General features: G+C 54.6%; 1 pseudogene; it reads right to left on the reverse strand.

Annotated features, from left to right (window-relative positions):
- Positions 1-16,844, reverse strand: part of LOC116944266 (copine-4-like) — a 37,123-nt pseudogene extending 20,279 nt beyond the window's left edge.
- Positions 16,845-20,177: the final 3,333 nt, after the last annotated feature.

Raw genomic sequence — 20,177 nt, forward strand, 5'->3', positions numbered from 1 at the left:
TGTTGAGTGATGTTGGGTGATGTTGGGTGATGTTGGGTGATGTTGAGTGATGTTGGGTGATGTTGAGTGATGTTGGGTGATGTTGGGTGATGTTGAGTGATGTTGGGTGATGTTGGGTGATGGTGGGTGATGTTGAGTGATGTTGGGTGATGTTGGGTGATGTTGGGTGATGTTGAGTGATGGTGAGTGATGTTGGGTGATGTTGGGTGATGTTGGGTGATGGTGAGTGATGTTGGGTGATGTTGGGTGATGTTGGGTGATGTTGAGTGATGGTGAGTGATGTTGGGTGATGTTGGGTGATGTTGAGTGATGGTGAGTGATGTTGAGTGATGGTGAGTGATGTTGGGTGATGTTGGGTGATGTTGGGTGATGGTGAGTGATGTTGGGTGATGTTGGGTGATGTTGAGTGATGTTGGGTGATGGTGAGTGATGTTGGGTGATGTTGGGTGATGTTGGGTGATGTTGAGTGATGGTGAGTGATGTTGGGTGATGTTGGGTGATGTTGAGTGATGTTGGGTGATGTTGGGTGATGTTGAGTGATGGTGAGTGATGTTGAGTGATGTTGAGTGATGGTGGGTGATGTTGGGTGATGTTGAGTGATGTTGAGTGATGGTGAGTGATGTTGGGTGATGTTGGGTGATGTTGGGTGATGTTGGGTGATGGTGAGTGATGTTGGGTGATGTTGGGTGATGTTGAGTGATGTTGGGTGATGGTGAGTGATGTTGGGTGATGTTGGGTGATGTTGGGTGATGTTGAGTGATGGTGAGTGATGTTGGGTGATGTTGGGTGATGTTGGGTGATGGACCGGGTCCCGTAATGAAGGGCGCGTGCCCCCCCCCCCCGCGGCGACTCAAATCACCGCCGCGCAGCTCCTCGCCCATCAGCGCTCATCAATTATTCACGAGCCCCCACCCCCCCCACCCCCCTTCCTTTTGTTCCCCCCCGCCCTTTCCTCTCCCCCCCCCCCCCGTTCATCACACGCCCCACCCACCCCATCCCCATCCCTCCCACCTGTTCCTCCTTTCACCGCACGGCGACAAAGATCCCCCGTGTAGCCTTGACAGACTGTAGGGGCAAGGGCTGTTTGCGAGCACCTATGAAGGCTGGAACAGCACACGAGGGGCTGGGTGGCCAGCACCACGCGCGGCCACCTCTCCGCCTGGCTGCGTGAAGAAGATGTGGCAGAGTGATGTGGCTGGGTGATGTGGCTGGGTGATGTGGCTGGGTGATGTGGCTGGGTGATGTGGCAGGGTGATGTGGCTGAGTGATGTGGCAGGGTGATGTGGCTGGGTGATGTGGCTGGGTGATGTGGCTGGGTGGTGTGGTTGGGTGATGTGGCAGGGTGATGAGGCTGGGTGATGAGGCTGGGTGATGAGGTTGGGTGATGTGGCTGGGTGATGTGGCTGGGTGATGTGGCAGGGTGATGTGGCAGGGTGATGTGGCAGGGTGATGTGGCAGGGTGATGTGGCAGGGTGATGTGGCAGGGTGATGTGGCTGGGTGATGTGGCTGGGTGATGAGGCTGGGATATGTGGCTGGGTGATGTGGCAGGGTGATGTGGCTGGGTGATGTGGCTGGGTGATGTGGCAGGGTGATGTGGCAGGGTGATGTGGCAGGGTGATGTGGCTGGGTGATGTGGCTGGGTGATGAGGCTGGGATATGTGGCTGGGTGATGTGGCAGGGTGATGTGGCAGGGTGATGTGGCTGGGTGATGTGGCTGGGTGATGAGGCTGGGAGATGTGGCTGGGTGATGTGGCTGGGTGATGCGGCCGAGTTAACGAGGTCACGCGGGCTGCGCTCCGAGTCGAGGCCGCAGTGCGGGGGAGGGGAGGGGTCGCTACTCGCCCACGAGGAGCGAGAGAGGTCGCGGCACGTCGCTCTCTCTCTCTCTCTTTACGATCAGAGGAAACAAGAAGATGTTCCGTGTAGTCGTTTTTTTAATGCTTTGCTTTATGTAACCCCACCCCCCCCCCCCTTTTAAATGAAAGATTTAACAAAAGATTTATCGCTCTGATTTCCTTACCCCTTCCCCCTCTCTATACCCCCCTCTCTGCCCCCCCTCTCTCTCTACCCCCTATTTTCCTACTCCATGTCGCTCTCTCTCGCTCGCTCTCCTCTCTCCCCCCTCTCCATTTTTTCTCTCTGTCTCTCTGTCTCTGTCTCTCTGTCTGTGTCTCTCTGTCTCTGTCTCTCTGTCTGTGTCTCTCTGTCTCTGTCTCTCTGTCTGTGTCTCTCTGTCTCTGCCTCTCTGTCTGCGTCTCTCTGTCTGTGTCTCTCTGTCTGTGTCTCTCTGTCTCTGTCTCTCTGTCTGTGTCTCTCTGTCTCTGTCTCTCTGTCTGTGTCTCTCTGTCTCTGTTTCTCTGTCTGTGTCTCTCTGTCTGTGTCTCTCTGTCTGTGTCTCTCTGTCTGTGTCTCTCTGTCTCTCTGTCTGTGTCTCTCTGTCTCTCTGTCTCTGTCTCTCTGTCTCTCTGTCACTGTGTCTCTCTGTCTCTGTCTCTCTGTCTGTGTCTCTCTGTGTCTCTGTCTCTCTGTCTGTGTCTCTCTGTCTCTCTGTCTGTGTCTCTCTGTCTCTGTCTCTCTGTCTGTGTCTCTCTGTCCCTCTGTCTCTCTGTCTCTGTCTCTCTGTCTGTGTCTCTCTGTCTCTCTGTCTGTGTCTCTCTGTCTCTCTGTCTCTCTGTCTGTGTCTCTCTGTCTCTCTGTCTGTGTCTCTCTGTCTCTCTGCCTCTCTGTCTTTGTCTCTCTGTCTCTGTCTCTCTGTCTGTGTCTCTCTGTCTCTCTGTCTGTGTCTCTCTGTCTCTGTCTCTCTGTCTGTGTCTCTCTGTCTCTGTCTCTCTGTCTCTGTCTCTCTGTCTGTGTCTCTCTGTCTCTCTGTCTGTGTCTCTCTGTCTCTCTGTCTGTGTCTCTCTGTCTCTCTGTCTCTCTGTCTGTTTCGACCCGCGTCAACCAGCGACGAATGTTTGTACCGGCACTTGGCCTCCTCCTAGGTCGACTCAGCCTTAAACGAGTAGCACGTGCGGTGTTTACACATCACCACTGGGAGAGACAAAGGCGGTCGGGTAGGGGTGTCGCCGGGCACCCCCACCCATTTCTAATGCGCCGTGCAGGCCCTCCATGGGTGCTGCTCGCTGCTAAAAGCACTTGTCCCCACATCGTGTACAGGCTAACGGGGGACCTTTGTCTCTATCTTGGTCTCTGTGCGCGCGCGCCGCACCTGCCCCAGGGTGCACTCCGCGGCCCCCAGGAAGTCGTCCTCGCGGGGCCCGCAGGGGACGCTGCTGCTGTTGATGTCGAACACCTCGAAGCGAAGCTTTTGCACCTCCTCGAAGTAGTAGTCGATGGTGAAGACCTTGGAGAAGACGGGGTGCAGGTTCCTCTTGATTACCTCCGTGCGCTCCACCTGGGGACGCCGTGGGGATACGGGGACACACGGGGGGGGGGGGGGGTGGGTGGTGGAGACGCCGTGGAGACACGGGGACACGTGATGGGGGGGGGGTACTCCGTGGAGACACGGGGACATGTGATGGGGGGGGGTACTCCGTGGAGACACGGGGACATGTGATGGGGGGGGGGGACTCCGTGGAGACACGGGGACACGTGATGGGGGGGGGGGTACTCCGTGGAGACACGGGGACACGTGATGGGGGGGGGTACTCCGTGGAGACACGGGGACACGTGATGTTGGGGTGGGGTTTACTCCGTGGAGACACGGGGACACGTGATGGGGGGGGGGGACTCCGTGGAGACACGGGGACACGTGATGGGGGGGGGGTACTCCGTGGAGACACGGGGACACGTGATGGGGGGGGGGTACTCCGTGGAGACACGGGGACACGTGATGGGGGGGGGGGGTACTCCGTGGAGACACGGGGACACGTGATGGGGGGGGGGGGGTACTCCGTGGAGACACGGGGACACGTGATGTTGGGGTGGGGTTTACTCCGTGGAGACACGGGGAGACGCGAGCATGCAGTGGGCGCGTGTGAGTGGCGCGAGGCACATTTTTGTACAGGGTCCATGTGAACACATGGCGGTGAACAGGACCATCACCAAAACCGCTCTCATCACCATCACCAGCCATCATCACCAAACACCGCCATCATCATCAGCAGCAGACGGGCGCGACTCAGCTCCTTCCACGGCGTGCGCGTGCACGAGACGCGCGCCCTCTGATGGCGCGCCCAGCCACGAGGTGCGGAGACGTTCCCAGCGGCGTGGCTCGGAACGTCTCGCGCGGATTGTTGCAGAGACGCGACGCGTGGCGCTGCCGCGTCGCCCGATCGGCCCTGGGCCCTGGGGCGAGGAATTCATTCGGGGCCCCCTCGTCTCCCCCTCCCCCCCCCCTCCCGTGGGTGCCGGCACAGTTGTACCGCCTGGACACTACTCTCTTATCTTCGCCACGGAAGGGAGTTTGATTGTCACTGATGCGTTGTGGAATTACTCGGAAGGAAGTGTCCGGGGAATATCGTGTGCCCCGGAATATTGACGCGTGATTTCCACGAGATGCTCAGAAATGCCGAACAGAGATGAGCGCCGCCGCAGGCAGAGTGCCCGCCTCGAACCGGGCCGCGTCGCGTTCACGGACACCTCGCGGACGCGACGCCGTCCCCGCTGCCCGGGGGAAAGCGCCCCCCACGCCCCCCACGTCCCCCACGCCCCCCACGCCCCCCACGCCCCCCACGCCCCCCCCGCCCCCCACGCCCCCCACGCCCCCACGCCCCCCACGCCCCCCACGTCCCCCGCGCTCCCCACGTCCCCGCCGTCTCCTCCAGGCGGCTCGCGCCACGTGCAGGGGCGACGCGGGCTCTCGTCCCGCGTCGTCGCGGGTAGATGGCAGCGTGATGGAGGAGGCCTTCATCCAGCAGTGGATAGGCCATGGATCATGATTACGTCGACTTTGGAAGTTACGGGAGTGGCGAGGCAGTGTAGTGGTAAGCGCAACGGCGCTCTGAACCAGGCATCCCGAGTTCGATTCCCGGCCGCGGTTGACATCGAGTGAGACCAGAACCGGTCCTGCCCTCCCCCCGTTTACCAACCCGCACTGACCAGCGTGGTGAAGTCCGGTAAAAACAAACAAACACATTCGATATGGCTCAGGGAGGCCTTCATCCGGTAGTGAATAGATCATGGCTGATGATGATGATGACGAAATTCTCATCACCGTGGCTAACGCAGGAGGCTGCCAGCCTCGCACACCCGCGCGGTTGCCGCACGGCACTCACGCCGCGTTTAAACTCTAATCACGCAAATTAAACCGAGCGCCGCGTTCCAAATGAAGACGGTACTCGTCTCCCCATCCGTGCTCAGAGTCACAAGCACGACAATTGCGATCATTTCATTCATTTATCCAGGAAAGCCTCGCCAGGTCTCCGTGCGCGTGGGCGGTGGGAGGATTCTGCACGGTGGCCACGTGGTTCTGTTTTGCACTGAGGACTGTTAATACAAAGCAGTCACACATCGACGGACTAACCAGGCTCAAACCGGCTTAGCTTCGGTGAATGGAATAGACCGGTGGCATTGAAGCTGACCGGCGGGGCAGGGTCGTGGCTGAGATTAAGTCTGGGTGCGCTGTGTCTGCACTTGTCCCAACAGTCTACAGGGCCCCCACCACCACCATCGCCACTCTTCCAACCACACCACCACCAACTCCACCACCACCACCAACTCCACCACCAACTCCACCACGACCACCGGCACTCTCCCAACCACATCAACCCCACCACCACCACCACCAACTCCACCACCACCGCCGCGCGCACGCACCTCCACCCACTGGCCGCGCGACTGCATGAGCAGCATGACGCACGGGTCGGACTTGGAGAGCGCGTCCCGGTCGAGCAGCGCGCGGCACGACACCCGCAGCTCCACCTTGGAGAGGCACGGGCTGGGCGGCACGGCCCCGGCTCCGGCCCCGGGCCCGGCGGCGGGGAGCGGTGCCGCCGGGGCCTCTCCCGGGGGCGGCGGCGGCGGCGTCGTCGGGGTTCCGCTCTCCTGGCTCATGCTGCTGGTGCTGGGCGCCGCTTGCCCAGCCTCCAGCGGGGGGCGAGGGGGGTACCTGGAAATCCGCGGAACTTCGATGAAGAGTAAAACCACGTAAAACATCATACTATATTAGAAACAAGTTTTGCTGGCTGGCTGGCTGGCTTCCTGGTTGGCTGGAGGGAGTGATGGTCGGTCACGTCCAAGGGACGTCCGGGCTGCTGGTTACAAATAATCCGCAGTAGGGATGCACGAGAATCGGTTGCATTCCCCCACGCCGTCTGGGTCATCCCAGACGGCGTGGGCGAGGGTGCTGTTAGCGAGCACCTATTTTTGGGTAAATGGCGCACGAGAGAGAGGGGGCTGGTCACTACGCCCTGGCCGATTGACAACTTGTGTCCACGGAACGCTGTAGATGCCTATTTGTGGCTGAGTCGACCTAGAGGAGGTCCAGGTGAGGTTCATGAGCATAAATGTAACACGGGTGATAACATACACAGCAACAAATACATGCACATAAGCACACACCTAACACACACACACGATACACTATACACACACGATACACCACACACACACACGACACACTATACACATACACGATACACCACACACACATACGATACACTACACACGCTACACTACACACACACGATACACTATACACACACAATACACCACACACACACACGATACACTACACACACGATACACAAACACACACACGATACATTATACACACACGATACACACACACACACACACGATACACTACACACACACGATACACACACACACGATACATTATACACACGATACACACACACACACGATACACTTCACATACACGATACACTATACACACACGATACACACACACACACGATACACTATACACAGACGATACACTATACACACACACGATACACTACACATACACACGATACACTATACACACAATAAACTACACACACACACGCTACACTACACACACACACGATACACTATACACACCAATACAGACAGATTAAGATCCCACTTGTAGTCTTCGGCGTACGAGGGGGTGGGCGGCCAACACCACGCCCGGCCGCCTTTGTCTTCCCAGTGGGGATGTTTACACAGCGCAGTAGGGACTCATTTTTAAGGCTGAGTCGATCTACGGGACCCTAGAACTGGTTCATATATTCACTGTCACTATTCTTGGTCGTGAGCGAGAAACGAACTTGGGTCGCCGGGTTCGTAGCGCAGTGCGCTAACCACTGCACCACCGCTCCCCGTAGCATAGACACGCAGAGCGAACAGACGCGCACACACACAAACACATCCATACACATCCAATGCAAAAATGACAACACAATACGATTTGAATTTATATAGCGTCTTGCATCGAAAAACATCCACGCTGAACACACAGACACCTCGTGTACACACCCAACACACACACAATATACACACACAATATACACACACACAATATACACACAATGTATACGGCACGTACCAGACACACACCTCGTGTACACACAGCATACACACATTCACGGCGTGTATACACACAGACACACGCAGACACAGCCCGTACACACACAGCCCGTATATACACACACACACACAGCCCGTATACACACAGCCTGTATACACATACACAGCCCGTACACAAATATACACACACACACTGACACACAAATTCCATTCACGCCTAACCATCACAGCCACTCGCCGTACAAAGACAAAAAACATCCCCGTGTAGCCTGCATAGACCATGGCAGCGCAAGGCTGTTAGTGAGCACCTATTAACGTCGGCACTGGGCACAGCTGGGTAGGGTGACCGTGACCACTCCCGGCCGCCTTTGTCTCACTAATACCCCTCCCCACACGCACACACATCACACACAAACACACACACACACCCTGGCACACTAAAGGCATCTCCCGTGTATTTTTTAGATGGACTGTCGGAGCTAAGCGCCGCTCGCGAGTACCTATCAAGGCGCACGAAGGGTTGGTGGGGGGAGTTGGTGGGTGGGTTGGTGGGGGGAGTTGGTGGGTGGGTTGGTGGGGGGAGTTGGTGGGTGGGTTGGTGGGAGAAGTTGGTGGGTGGGTTGGTGGGGGGAGTTGGTGGGTGGGTTGGTGGGGGGAGTTGGTGGGTGGGTTGGTAGGTGGGTTGGTGGGGGGAGTTGGTGGGGGGGAGTTGGTGGGTGGGTTGGTGGGGGGGGGGTTGGTGGGTGGGTTGGTGGGGGGAGTTGGTGGGTGGGTTGGTGAGGGGAGTTGGTGGGTGGGTTGGTGGGGGGAGTTGGTAAGTAGGTTGGTGGGGGGAGTTGGTGGGTGGGTTGGTGGGGGGAGTTGGTGGGGGGAGTTGGTGGGTGGGTTGGTGGGGGGAGTTGGTGGGTGGGTTGGTGGGGGGAGTTGGTGGGGGGAGTTGGTGGGTGGGTTGGTGGGGGGAGTTGGTGGGTGGGTTGGTGGGAGGAGTTGGTGGGTGGGTTGGTGGGGGGAGTTGGTGGGTGGGTTGGTGGGGGGAGTTGGTGGGGGGAGTTGGTGGGTGGGTTGGTGGGGCGGGGTTGGTGGGTGGGTTGGTGGGTGGGTTGGTGGGGGAGTTGGTGGGTGGGTTGGTGGGAGGAGTTGGTGGGTGGGTTGGTGGGGGGAGTTGGTGGGGGGAGTTGGTGGGTGGGTTGGTGGGGGGGGGTTGGTGGGTGGGTTGGTTGGTGGGTTGGTGGGGGGAGTTGGTGGGTGGGTTGGTGGGAGGAGTTGGTGGGTGGGAGGGAAGTTGGTGGGTGGGTTGGTGGGGGGGAGTTGGTGGGTGGGTTGGTGGGGGGAGTTGGTGGGTGGGTTGGTGGGGGGAGTTGGTGGGTGGGTTGGTGGGGGGGAGTTGGTGGGTGGGTTGGTGGGGGGGGGGAGCGACTCTACTGACGGAGACGGCTCCCCTCCCTCTCCCCGGCACGATCGATGCAAGGCGATGCAAGGCGGTCTCTACGAGCGCGGCTGTTTACGCGCTTCTCATTAACGCTTCATTGCGGGGATCTCTTAGCGGAGGCAAAAGGCTCAAACCCCCCCCACCACCGCGGATATCCGCTCATGATTAACACCACCACCAACATCAGCAGCAGCAGCAGCGGTAGCGAGCATGTGACACACCGTGCCCGTAGCGGGAGCGATATTAATTAGGGGAGCGCTCGGCTATCCGCCAGCTCGTGTCAGCTCAGTCGTAATTGGTGCGAAAACCACTTTTATTTTTTGGTGGAGGGGGGGGGGCTGTTGTTGCGTTAATGACCCGGATGACACAGAGGGGGGGGCAATGATGCGAATTCCATTGCAGAGGGCGCATCAATTCTAGCGCTGCGTGCTGTACACACACGCGTGTGTTGTTGTGTGTGTTGTGTGTGAATGTGGTGGGTGTGTGAGTGTTGTTGTTGTGTGAGTGTTGTGTGCGTGAGTGTTGTGTGTGTGAGTGTTGTTGTTGTGTGTGAGTGTTGTGTGTGTTGTTGTGTGTGTTGTGTGAGTGTTGTTGTTGTGTGTGAGTGGTGTGTGTGTTGTTGTGTGAGTGTTGTTGTTGCGTGTGAGTGTTGTGTGTGCGTGAGTTGTGTGTATGTGTTGTTATGTGTGTGTTGTGTGAGTGTTGTGTGTGAGTGTTGTGTGTGCTAGTGTTGTGTGTGTGGGTGTTGTGTGTGTTGCGTGTGAGTGTTGTGTGTATGTGAGTGGTGTGTGTGTGTGTTGTGTGAGTGTTGTGTGTGTGTGTGGGTGTTGTGTATGTGTTGTGTGTGAGTGTTGTGTGTGTGAGTGTTGTGTGTGTGAGTGTTGTGTGAGTGTTGTGTGTGTGAGTGTTGTCTGTGTGAGTGTTGTCTGTGTTGTGTGTGAGTGTTGTGTGTGAGTGTTGTGTGTGTGAGTGTTGTGTGTGTGAGTGTTGTGTGTGTGAGTGTTGTGTGTGAGTGTTGTGTGTGTGAGTGTTGTGTGTGTGAGTGTTGTGTGTGAGTGTTGTGTGTGTGAGTGTTGTGTGAGTGTTGTTCTTGTGTGTGAGTGTTGTGTGTGTGAGTATTGTGTGAGTGTTGTGTGAGTGTTGTGTGTGTGAGTGTTGTGTGTGTGAGTGTTGTGTGTGTGAGTGTTGTGTGTGAGTGTTGTGTGTGTGTGAGTATTGTGAGTGTTGTGTGTGAGTGTTGTGTGTGTGTGTGAGTGTTGTGTGTGAGTGTTGTGTGAGAGTGTTGTGAGTGTTGTGTGAGTGTTGTGTGTGAGTGTTGTGTGTGAGTGGGTTGTGTGTGTTGTGTAAGTGTTGTTGTGTGTTAGTATTGTGTGTGCTAGTGTTGTGTGTGTGAGTGTTGTGTATTGTGTGAGTGTTGTGTGTGAGTTGTGTGTGTGTTGTTGTGTGTGAGTGTTGTGTGTGAGTGTTGTGTGTGCGTGGGTTGTGTGTGTTGTGTAAGTGTTGTTGTGTGTTAGTGTTGTGTGTGCTAGTGTTGTGTGTGTGAGTGCTGTGTGTGTGAGTGTTGTGTGTGTGAGTGTTGTGTGTGTGTGAGTGTTGTGTGTGTGAGTGTTGTGTGAGTGTTGTTCTTGTGTGTGAGTGTTGTGTGTGTGAGTGTTGTGTGAGTGTTGTGTGAGTGTTGTGTGTGAGTGTTGTGTGTGTGTGAGTGTTGTGTGTGAGTGTTGTGTGTGTGAGTGTTGTGTGAGTGTTGTTCTTGTGTGTGAGTGTTGTTCTTGTGTGTGAGTGTTGTGTGAGTGTTGTGTGAGTGTTGTGTGTGTGAGAGTGTTGTGAGTGTTGTGTGAGTGTTGTGTGTGAGTGTTGTGTGTGAGTGGGTTGTGTGTGTTGTGTAAGTGTTGTTGTGTGTTAGTATTGTGTGTGCTAGTGTTGTGTGTGTGAGTGTTGTGTGTTGTGTGAGTGTTGTGCGTGAGTTGTGTGTGTGTTGTTGTGTGTGAGTGTTGTGTGTGAGTGTTGTGTGTGCGTGGGTTGTGTGTGTTGTGTAAGTGTTGTTGTGTGTTAGTGTTGTGTGTGCTAGTGTTGTGTGTGTGAGTGAGTATTGTGTGTGAGTTGTGTGTGTGTTGTTGTGTGTGTGTTGTGTGTGTATTGTGTGTGAGTGTTGTGTGTGTGTTGTGAGTGTTGTTGTGTGTGAGTGTTGTGTGTGCTAATGTTGTGTGTGCTAATGTTGTGTGTGTGTGGGTGTTGTGGGTGTTGTGTGAGTGTTGTGTGTTGTGTGAGTGTTGTGTGTTGTGTGAGTGTTGTGTGTGAGTGTTGTGTGTGTGTTGTGTGAATGTTGTGTTGTGTGGGTGTTGTGTGTGAGTGTTGTGTGAGTGTTGTGTGTGGGTGTTGTATGTGTGTGTTGTGTGAGTGTTGTTATGTGTGAGTGTTGTGTGTGAGTGTTGTGTCAGTGTTGTGTGTGAGTGTTGTGTGTGAGTGTTGTGTGTTATGTGTGAGTGTTGTGTGTGAGTATTGTGTGAGTGTTGTTCTTGTGTGTGAGTGTTGTGTGTGAGTGTTGTGTGTTGTGTGTGAGTGTTGTTTATGTGAGTGTTGTGTGTTGTGTGAGTGTTGTGTGAATGTTGTGTGTGAGTGTTGTGTGTGTTGTTTGAGTTTTGTGTGTGAGTGTTGTGTGAGTGTTGTGTGTGTGTGTTGTGTGTGTGTTGTGTGTGAGTGTTGTGTGTGTTGTTGTGTGTGTGTTGTGTGTGAGTGTTGTATTTGTGTGTGCGTGAGTTGTGTGTGGCTCGCCCAACAAAGACACAGATCTCGCGGGTAGACGCGGCAGGCTGTCGGGCCAAGTGCGCTCAGCGAACACCTGTGGAGGTGGTGGTGTGATCACAATCATCACCATCATCATCTTGGTGGATGGTGGTGGTGTGATCACAATCATCATCACGGTGGATGGTGGTGGTGTAATCACAATCATCATCATGTCGGTGGATGGTGGTGGTGTGATCACAATCATCATCATCACGGTGGATGGTGGTGGTGTGATCACAATCATCATCACGGTGGATGGTGGTGGTGTGATCACAAGCATCATCATAATGTCGGTGGATGGTGGTGGTGTGATCACAATCATCATCATCATCTCGGTGGATGGTGGTGGTGTGATCACAATCATCATCATCATCACCACGATGAACACCACCAAATAAACACTCTCATCAGCAACCACCACAGTCGGCATCTCATGGTGGCAGTGATCGTGGTCACTGCCATCAACAAGACAAAGTCTCGCTAGTAGCAGCAGCAGTAGCACCTTTGAAGGGCGGCACGGCGCACGAGACGGCTTGTCCACACACACACAGGGCACCACACTGAGGCCGAGTCGACCGAGACACGTGGCCGATTCAAACGTTCGTGAATGCCGTGAGCGCGACTGAATCTGTTGTCGCAACGTTCGGAGCGCATTCCGGCTTCCCACGCACGAACACAGGCAAAGCTACCCCGTACGGGCAGACAGAATGTTGGGGCAAGGGCTGTGAGTGAGCAAATACAAAGGCCGACACCGGCGCACCACGTGACCCTCTTCGTCTCCCTGATGTGTCGTCATTTAACGCCGAGTCGACCTAGGGGAATCCCGGCAGAGGTTTGGTATCGAATCTAGGTAGTCTGGTTCGTAACGCAGCACGACATATACAAAGACAAAGATCCCCCGTGTAGCCTTTAACAGCCTGTTGGGGCAAGTGCTGTTAGCGAGCACCGATGAAGGCCGGCACGGCACACGAGGGAGTGGATGGCCAGCACCACGCCCAGACGCCTTTGTCTTCCCAGTGGCGATGTTTACTACACACCGCACCAGGTCCTAACGTGAGGCTGAGTCGACCTAGGGGAGGCCCAGGACCGGTTCAGCAGTAACACAAAGACACAAACACACTTGTACAGCAGTAGCACAAAGACACAGACACACTTGTACAGCAGTAACACAAAGACACACACACACTTGTACAGCAGTAGCACAAAGACACAGACACACTTATACAGCAGTAACACAAAGACACAACACACTTGTACAGCAGTAACACAAAGACACACACACTTGTATAGCAGTAACACAAAGACACACACACTTGTACAGCAGTAGCACAAAGACACAAACACACTTGTACAGCAGTAACACAAAGACACAAACACTTGTACAGCAGTTACACAAAGACACAAACACTTGTACAGCAGTAACATAAAGACACACACACACTTGTACAGCAGTAACACAAAGACACAAATACACTTGTACAGCAATAACACAAAGACACAAATACACTTGTACAGTAACACAAAGACACACACACTTGTACAGCAATAACACAAAGACACACACACACTTGTACAGCAGTAACACAAAGACACAAATACACTTGTACAGCAATAACACAAAGACACTTGTACAGTAACACAAAGACACACACACACTTGTACAGCAGTAACACAAAGACACACACACACTTGCACAGCAGTAACACAAAGACACAGACACACTTGTACAGCAGTAACACAAAGACACACACACTTGCACAGCAGTAACACAAAGACACAGACACACTTGTACAGCAGTAACACAAAGACACACACACACTTGTACAGTAACACAAAGACACACACACTTGTACAGCAGTAACACAAAGACACAGACACACTTGTATAGCAGTAACACAAAGACACAAACACACAAACATATGTAGACACACAAAGACAAATAACCCCCATCTAGACGGTTGTCAAGCACCACGCCCAGCCGTCTTTGTTTCCCCAGTGCTGACATTTTACTCACCGCAGCGGATACTGCCACATTTCAGCCTGGGTTAACGTCAAATAAATAGGTCAGAGGACCGGTTCAGATCCCACTCGCCACTTCTGTTTAGCCGTGATCGGGAATCGAACTCAGGTCCGCGGTGCCCACTGCCCGCGCACCCCCCACGGCGTTCCCAGCCGCTCGCGTGCAGCCAGAGCCATCGCGAGCCGGGCTGGTCCCATATACCGGTCCCATGAGCCGATCCCATATACCGGTCCCATGAGCCGCTCCCATGACCTGGTCCCATGAGCCGCTCCCATATACCGGTGCTATGAGCCGGTCCCATATAGCGGTACCATGAGCCATGATCATCATCGCCATCACACAGGCGAGCTCACCGTCACATCTACCGGTCCCGTGAAGCCGGTCCAATAATATCCGGTCCCTTGAGCCAGGCTAATAATAAAAAAAAGCCATCGCCATAAACCCGAGTCTCAGTCAACGCCGCCCGCACACGGCGCAGGGAACGGGTCTCTGTCCGTGCTCGTGTGCTCCACACAGGTGAGATCACCATCACACAGGTGAGATCACCATCACACAGGTGAGATCACCATCATACAGGCGAGATCACCATCATACAGGCGAGATCACCATCATACAGGCGAGATCACCATCACACAGGTGAGATCACCATCACACAGGTGAGATCACCATCATACAGGCGAGATCACCATCATACAGGTGAGATCACCATCACACAGGTGAGATCACCATCATACAGGCGAGATCACCATAATACAGGCGAGATCACCATCATACAGGCGAGATCACCATCACACAGGGGAGATCACCATCATACAGGCGAGTTCACCATCACACAGGGGAGATCACCATCACACAGGTGAGATCACCATCATACAGGCGAGATCACCATCATACAGGCGAGATCACCGTCATACAGGCGAGATCACCATCACACAGGGGAGATCACCATCATACAGGCGAGATCACCATCACACAGGTGAGATCACCATCATACAGGCGAGGTCATCATCATACAGGTGAGATCACCATCACACAGGCGAGCTCATCATACATACAGGTGAGCTCACCATCACACAGGTGAGATCACCATCATACAGGCGAGATCACCATCATACAGGCGAGATCACCATCACACAGCGGAGATCACCATCATACAGGCGAGATCACCATCACACAGGGGAGATCACCATCATACAGGCGAGTTCACCATCACACAGGGGAGATCACCATCACACAGGTGAGATCACCATCATACAGGCGAGATCACCATCATACAGGCGAGATCACCGTCATACAGGCGAGATCACCATCACACAGGGGAGATCACCATCATACAGGCGAGATCACCATCACACAGGTGAGATCACCATCATACAGGCGAGGTCATCATCATACAGGTGAGATCACCATCACACAGGCGAGCTCATCATACATACAGGTGAGCTCACCATCACACAGGTGAGATCACCATCATACAGGCGAGATCACCATCACACAGCGGAGATCACCATCATACAGGTGAGATCACCATCATACAGGCGAGGTCATCATCATACAGGTGAGCTCACCATCACACAGGTGAGCACACCATCACACAAATTTGCTCACCATCACACAGGTGAGCACACATCACACAGGTGAGCACACCATCACACAGGTGAGATCGCCATCATACAGGTGAGCGCCGTTCACCTGTCCGCTACACCCCCCCCCCCCCCCCTTCGCTTACCTGTGCTGGATACGGAAGAGGAGCAAGGAGCCTGGAGAAGCCGCCCAGACACGCGCAGGAGGAGCAGCCCACACACCACTACTCACCACTACACCTCACCACTACACCTCACCACTACACTTCACCACTACACCTCACCACTACACCTCACCACTACACTTCACCACTACACCTCACCACTACACCTCACCACTACACCTCACCACTACACTTCACCACTACACCTCACCACTACACCTCACCACTACACCTCACCGGAGGATAGCGGGGGGAAGGAAGTGGCAGGTGATGATGATGTTGTTGACAAGGCGGAGGATAGTGATGGTGATGATGATGTTGTTGACAAGGCGGAGGATAGTGATGGTGATGATGGTGAAACGATGATCCAAGACGCTGCGCTCCCTCCTCGTGCCGGCACTACCAGCTCCTCGTGCCGGCACTACCAGCTCCTCGTGCTCCTCGCTAGGGAGGGAGTGGAACAGGTGACGATGATCGAATGGGGGTGATGAGGTGCCGAGTGCTCCACGCGACTCTTGCTTCGCACCGGCGCCCGTCACGCCAGGAGAGGAGGTGGTGGAACTGGTAACAATGATGACGATGATGACGACGTCGATTGCGAAGACGCTGACGATGAGATTGATGATGTGAGTGGTGTTGATGATGAGATTGATGATGTGAGTTGTGTTGATGATGATATTGATGATGTGAGTTGTGTTGATGATGAGATTGATGATGTGAGTTGTGTTGATGATGAGATTGATGATGTGAGTTGTGTTGCTGAGATTGATGATGTGAGTTGTGTTGATGATGAGATTGATGATGTGAGTTGTGTTGATGATGAGATTGATGATATGAGTTGTGTTGATGATGAGATTGATGATGTGAGTTGTGTTGATGATGAGATTGATGATGTGAGTTGTGTTGATGATGAGATTGATGATGTGAGTTGTGTTGATGATGAGATTGATGATATGAGTTGTGTTGATGATGAGATTGATGATGTGAGTTGTGTTGATGATGAGATTGATGATGTGAGTTGTGTTGATGATGAGATTGATGATGTGAGTTGTGTTGATGATGAGATTGATGATGTGAGTTATGTTGATGATGAGATTGATGATGTGAGTGACAATGAACAAGGTAGTGATTACTTTAATGTGATTTATGATAATTACGACGACGACGACGATGATGATGACGACGACGACAACGCTGTTGGTATCGATGATGTTTTGGACGACGATAATGCCGATGAGAACGACGATGTGGACGATGTGGACGATGTGGATGATGATGGATGTGGATGGCGAGGGCCGCTCTCCGTACCGGCACGGGGTGGCGTCTGGCGCCCGCGACTCTCCGCTCGCGACTCTCCACTCAGCGCAGCGCGCAGCGAGCCCCGTGACGCGCGTGGACCTCCCACGCTGCTCACGTGCGCGTGGGGGCGGGAGAGGGGGGGGCAACAATAAGGAGGAGAGGGGGGGGTGACCCCCCCTAAGAGCAGCGGTGGAGAGAAGGTAGGAGAGGTGGGTAGGGGAGGGGTTGTTGCTCCCCACCAATCGGCACTAATTGCCCAGCCTGGGGGAGGGGGGAGCGGTGGTGGTGCCGTTAGCGCGTTGCACTACGAACCCGGCGACTTGAGTTCGATTCCCACCGGTGACGATTATCCCCCGGGTTCTGGTTCTTTAAACGGGTACCTGGTGCGGTGTGTGGACATCGCCACTGGGGAGACAAAGGCGGCCGGGCGCGGTGCTGGCCACCCATCCTCTCGGGCGCCGTGCCGGCATTCACAGGTGCTCGCTAGCAGCACTTGCCCCCACAGCCTGTTAAGGCTACACGGGTGATCTTTGTGTCGGAGTAGGAGCAGCGATAATGCCAAGGACGTTTAAAAACGCGTCGTCAATTATTATTTTGTAATTTCTATTTGTGTTTGTAAGAGTGGTAATAATAATATTATTATTTAATGTGATGCAATGCCTCGTCTCGCACTGTATCGAGGCAATTTCTTGACCGCGGCGCGTTGATGACGAGGATGTTGATGATGTTGGTGATGAGGATGACGATGATTTTGATGACGTTGATGATGACGATGATGTTGATGATTTTGATGATGTTAATGACGATGATGTTTATGATGATGTTTATGACGATGATGTTGATATTGATGACGATGATGTTGATGATGTTAATGACGATGATGTTGATGATTTTGATGATGAGGATGATGATGTTAATGACGTTGATGATGACGATGATGATGTTGACGACGTTGATGACGATGGTGATGACGCGATCTCGGCCTCGTGAAGAAGTGACCACGCGGCGTGGAGGGGCTGCGGATAGCGGGGGGGGGGGGGGGGGGGACGACGACGAGCGGCGCGGGCCCCGTGCTGTGTGGATGCAACCAAAGACAAAGGTCCCCCGTGTAGCCTGCACAGGCTGTTGGGGAAAGTGCCGTTGGCGAGCACCTGTAAAGGCTCGCACTGCACAAGAGCGGGAGGGGTGGCCGACGCCACGCCCGACCGCCTTTGTCTCCCCATTGCTCTCTCGCCCCCCTCCCCGCGATGTCCACTCCACCACTCCACAACTCCACCACTCCACCACTCCACCACTCCACAACTCCACCACTCCACAACTCCACCACTCCATCACGCGCGAGCGCAATCTCAAAGCGGCGGATCAACATCCACCAATGGGCCTCGTGATTGACGTGATCTTATTTTGTGTTCATCAAACAAAGACGCTCATCGCGCGCGTCGTCGATCAGGGGGCGTGTGCCAGGCGATGTTCACCTTGAGGCCGCGTGAAGCGAGGAAAGCGCGCTCCAGGTAGAGCTCAGAGGTTACGGGACAGAGCCACGTGTTCTTGGTTGACTGCTGTGCCATGCTCGGTGCAGGAGGTCACGGGGCAGACCCAGGTGCCATGGGTTGACTGACCGGGGTGACTGACAGATGCGCCACCTGCGCTCCCTACTGTGCAACCTCGCTGCGTTTTACCCGCCCGGCGCTCCGCTCGTTGTTGTGAGCGTCGCTCGCACTCACTCGGACAGCGCGACGGCCGTGGACCCAGCGAGGAACGCAGAGGCACATTCGCGTAAATTAAACACTCCACACACATCCATAACCACGCAGCGGTCAAATCTCAACAACAACACAGATACAACCACAACAACTACAGAGATAGCATCACAACAACAAAAACAAGGGTAACGCTTCCAAGTATAGTCGAAACAGACTGCTGGGGCAAGTGTTGTTAGCGAGCACCTATGATGGCCAGAACGGTACACCAGGGGGTGGGTGGCCAGCACCATGCCCGACCGCCTTTGTCTCCCCAGTAGCGATGTTTACACACCGCACCCGGTACTCATTTAAGGCTGAGTCGACCTAGGGGATGCCCAGTACCGGTTCAATTAATAACCGCTACACCACCGCTCCCCACTCCACAGACAGACAGACAGCATCACAGCCGCGAAACTACACACACAGCAGGAACCGCACACTGCAGAGGCACAGAGGGCAACGCGATTCCACGCATCCAGTCCGACCAGGGACGAGGTGACGCAGCGCTCAACGAGGTGACGAGTCAACGAGACGAGCATTATGAGACGACGCGAACACGTGGAGCCGAGATGGCGATGAGACGATGTGACAGGGTGACGGGTTGCTGAGGTGACGAGGTGATGGAGTGACGAGGTGACGATGAGACGAGGTAACGAGGTGACGAGGTGATGGAGTGACGAGGTGACGATGAGACGAGGTGACGAGGTGAAGGAGTGACGAGGTGACGATGAGACGAGGTGACAGGGGGACGGGTTGCTGAGGTGACGAGGTGATGGAGTGACGAGGTGACGATGAGACGAGGTAACGAGGTGACGAGGTGATGGAGTGACGAGGTGACGATGAGACGAGGTGACGAGGTGAAGGAGTGACGAGGTGACGATGAGACGAGGTGACAGGGGGACGGGTTGCTGAGGTGACGAGGTGATGGAGTGACGAGGTGACAATGAGACGAGGTGACGAGGTGATGGAGTGACGAGGTGACGATGAGACGAGGTGACGAGGTGAAGGAGTGACGAGGTGACGATGAGACGAGGTGACAGGGGGACGGGTTGCTGAGGTGACGAGGTGATGGAGTGACGAGGTGACAATGAGACGAGGTGACGAGGTGATGGAGTGACGAGGTGACGATGAGACGAGGTGACGAGGTGAAGGAGTGACGAGGTGACGATGAGACGAGGTGACAGGGGGACGGGTTGCTGAGGTGACGAGGTGATGGAGTGAAGAGGTGACGATGAGACGAGGCGACGAGGTGATGTAGTGACGAGGTGACGATGAGACGAGGTGACGAGGTGATGGAGTGACGAGGTGACGATGAGACGAGGTGACGAGGTGATGGAGTGACGAGGTGACGATGAGACGAGGTGACGGGTTGCTGAGGTGACGAGGTGATGGAGTGACGAGGTGACGATGAGACGAGGTGACGAGGTGATGGAGTGAAGAGGTGACGATGAGACGAGGCGACGAGGTGATGGAGTGACGAGGTGACGATGAGACGAGGTGACGGGTTGCTGAGGTGACGAGGTGATGGAGTGACGAGGTGACGAGGTGATGGAGTGACGAGGTGACGATGAGATGAGGTGACAGTGACGGGTTGCTGAGGTGACGAGGTGATGGAGTGACGAGGTGACGATGAGATGAGGTGACAGTGACGGGTTGTTGAGGTGACGAGGTGATTGAGTGACGAGGTGACGATGAGACGA

The sequence above is a fragment of the Petromyzon marinus genome, chromosome 20 (assembly GCF_048934315.1).
Source record: "Petromyzon marinus isolate PM22_M1 ecotype Great Lakes invasive population chromosome 20, UKy_Petmar_22M1.pri1.0, whole genome shotgun sequence".
NCBI classification, from domain to species: domain Eukaryota; kingdom Metazoa; phylum Chordata; class Hyperoartia; order Petromyzontiformes; family Petromyzontidae; genus Petromyzon; species Petromyzon marinus.